The sequence below is a fragment of the Monodon monoceros genome, unplaced genomic scaffold, assembly GCF_005190385.1.
Source record: "Monodon monoceros isolate NGI ecotype Baffin Bay Population unplaced genomic scaffold, NGI_Narwhal_1 Super_Scaffold_11, whole genome shotgun sequence".
Lineage (NCBI taxonomy): Eukaryota > Metazoa > Chordata > Mammalia > Artiodactyla > Monodontidae > Monodon > Monodon monoceros.
This window is the reverse complement of record NW_021703767.1, coordinates 108,118,586-108,122,351: the sequence shown is the minus strand read 5'-3', so window position 1 is coordinate 108,122,351 and position 3,766 is coordinate 108,118,586.

The window sequence follows — 3,766 nt, the reverse complement described above, 5'->3', positions numbered from 1 at the left end:
CCAAGTCTCAAATGAGTCCTCAGCCCGCCTCCAGAGCAAGCCAATCTGGAAACGCTCTCCTGGCCAAGTTCGGAAACAATGCTCGGTAGGAACGCGCAGCCCCAGCGGCTGGGACCTCATGGGAGGATTAACGCGGGCGCACCGTGCGGCCGGGGCGGGGCTTCGCGCAAGCTCCGGCTCTGTGAGCGCTTGCGGCGGCCTGGAAAGCGTGGGTCTCGGTTATTGGGCTCCTGCGGCCACGTGATGGATTCAGCTAGGTCGGACCCCACCGCCTAAGGTTAACACGGTTCAACCTTTGAAGCCCGGGCGATTCTGTGAGGGCTTGTCACTAGGCTTGGGTGGGTAATACCCAAGCTCCAGGCTGGGAATTTTGTGATGCTCCTGCTTTCGTGGGCCGGGCAGAAACAGAGAGGAGGGGGATTGAAGTTTACGGAATTTCTTTATCAGCCGGCAGGGGCGCTTTGTGCCCCCAAAAGGGTAAAAAAGGCCTGGCTAAAAGGTGAAGCGCGTCCCTTACAGTGCCTACTTATTCATGGAATGAATGAAACTGCTCAAGAGGCGCTAGGTTTCGTTGTAGTCCGTTTTTCCAAAGTGGTGGAAAAAGTGTAGGGGAACTGGTGTCTGGGTAACAAGCTAGTTACATTGGGTAGATTGGAATGATAAGACTCGTTACATCCCTCTATCTTTGAGCTATTGTAAAAGATCTTGTAAGAGCCAAATATTAAAATTTTGTTTCATGTTAACAGGTGTGAGTTATTGAAATGATCCTACAGAGAACTTAACCTTGAGTAACTAGTATCGTAATTTGTAATGTATAGAAAATACGTTACCTATACAAGTTACATATATACATATATCTGTATATATGGTGCTTTCCATTGGGTAATTAAATACTAAAAACAAAAACTTAAAAACTATAATTAGGGCTTCCCTGGTGTCGCAGTGATTGAGAGTCTGCCTGCTAATGCAGGGGAGGTGGGTTCGTGCCCCGGTCTGGGAAGATCCCACATGCCGTGGAGCGGCTGGGCCCGTGAGCCATGGCCGCTGAGCCTGTGCGTCTGGAGCCCATGCTCCGCAATGGGAGAGACCACAGCAGTGAGAGGCCCGCGTACCACAAAAAAACAACTATAATTAAAGTTAGGGCGTTCCCTGGCGGTCCAGTGGTTAGGGTAGGGCCCTTTCACTGCGGTGGCCCAGGTTCAACCCCCGCAGTGCGGCCAAAAAAAAACCCCCCCAAACAAAAACTGTAATTAAAGTTAAACCTCACACCATTTAAAAGGTAAACATGTTATAGCTGGCCTCTTACAAATATAAATGCAAATGTTGAAATAACTGTTCATCTCAAAATTATTCAGAAAAAAAGATTAGCTTCCTGAAGATGGACCTTAAAATTTGAATACAATATTGTATCTTGATCAATAACTCCAGAACTTGAATAGAGAGTTCTTGCATTTTATACATGAAAGTGCCATCAAGCCTCACATTCAGTCATGAATTACCCATACTGGTTAAGGATACCACCTACATTGTTAGTTCAATAAGAAAGAAAGAAAAGAAGTAGGAAGGGAAAGCAAGATCATTTTAGGCTTCTATTTTCTTGAACTCCCATAGCCAATTAATTGGTCACCTGTCAAACTTCTTGAAATATATCCTCATGACCCATTTTATGAAGAGTTTCCTGGCTATTCCTAATCTCTAGGAAAATGTGGTTATTCTGAACTCTTTGTTATCACTTTGCTTTAAAGCTTGCATTTATAATTTTTTTTCCTGACTTCTTTCTCTAAACTCATTTATGTCAGGGCCTATGTTGTCTTCATGTTTGATTTTATAGTGGCCAATACAGTGCTGACACATGGTAGGTATCCAGTAAATATTTGTCAAGTGAATTGTGTCATAAGGTATCAGAGGCTGAATTAATAATATGGCCCTTTCAGAAATTGGCAGTATGACCAAGTATAAATTTCTTCATGTTTATTTTCAGTTTCCATGTCTATCAATTGGGAATGTGCTGTATTATTTATCTTCAGCAAAGAGATGTCGAATGATTAACAAAGAGTCATTTAAAACAAAAATGAAGTGCTGGAGAAATGATAATGAATTATATTAGATTATGGAACTTGGAAAAAAAATTTGAATACAAAAAATTACACACTTATTAAATGTAACCTAGAGCTTACACAGGAAACCAAACTATACAAATAGCACAGTTCTGAAAACTAACATTATGCAATGTTTCAGGAAAGTTTTTGCAGGGATGGTAGTTCTTAAGTTCCATTTGTGGGCATCAAAGTTCTGTTCACTTGCTGAGAATTTTTTTAAATACATATGCATAGTAAGTGACAAGTAAATACTTGCTGAATGATGAATTATGTAATAGAAAGTTTAATACTAAGCTATGTAAGTGAAAATTATTTGTATTTCAAGACTAATTTTATAACATATTACTAATTCCCATTCATATTGTCAGCATCCATTTAGATTTAAATATTGCAAAATAGCCTTTTGTGTGTGTGTGCTTTTTTATCTTGCCTGTAAGATCTTGGTATAGTCATGATTAAATTCTATTCAATTTTTATATGGTTAGAGAATTTCTTCAATTATTTTTTAAGATAGGGTGTATAGGTAAATTGAATCTTTGCTTGTTCAAAAATTGTAGTTGTTGACTTCCAACTTCTATTACTGATAAGAAAGAAATATTCATCTTATTTTGTTTCTTTTGTAAATAGCTTGTTCTTTCTATCTGATGCTTTAAGATTTTTTTCTTAATTTCTATATGTGTCTTTTAAAAAATAAATCTTAATCCTTCCTGGTTATATTCATTATGTATTGCTGAGTAACATATTACTTCAAAACTTAGCACTTTAAAAGAGCAAACATTTTATCTTACAGTTGTTGGTTAGAATTCAGAAATGGCTTAGCTGAGTGGTTCTGCCTTGGTATCTCTCATGAGGTTGCAGTGAGATATCAGCTGAGGCTTCAGTCATCTGAATGCTTGACTGGGGCCGGAGAATCCACTTCCAAGATGGCACACTCACATGGCTGTTGGAAGGAGGCCTCAGTTCCTTGCCATGTGAGTCTCCCTGTAGAGCTGATTAGGTAGTTTTCCAACATGGCAGTTGGCTTCCTCCAGAGCAGGTGATCTAAGAGAAAGAGCAAGGAAGAAGTTACAATGCTTTTATGACACAGTCTCAAAAGTCACATACTGTCACTTTATTTATTTCTTAAAAATCTCCACCATATTCCTTTCATCAGAAGCAAGTCACTAAGTCCAGCCTACACTCAAGGGAAGGAGAATAAAGCTCCACCTCTTGAAGGGAGGAGCATCAAAGGATTTGTAAACATAGTTTAATACTATCACACTGGGTATCAGTGAATCATTTCAATCTGAAGATAAAAATCTTCTTCCAGTTCAGCAAAGTTTTCTTCTATTATTAAAAAAAATTACATGTAATAATTTACTTGTAGATTTTTAAGGGTTTTTAAAATTGAGACATTTTCAGGAAGGGAAGGTGCAATTTTGGCTTAACTCAGATGTAGGTGCCAATGGAAGGACTTTGCTATATTATAAATCATTTGAATTACAATCTGCTATTGTATTTGTCATCTAACCCCTAAATCCATAGGTTACTATTAGAGTTAATACTAGCTATAGTTATAAATATAGTTATATATCAATTTATAACTATAGTTATATTATTATTGTTAATATTACTAACCCCAACACACCTACTCTGTATCTCTGATACTGATATTACTACTGTTACTG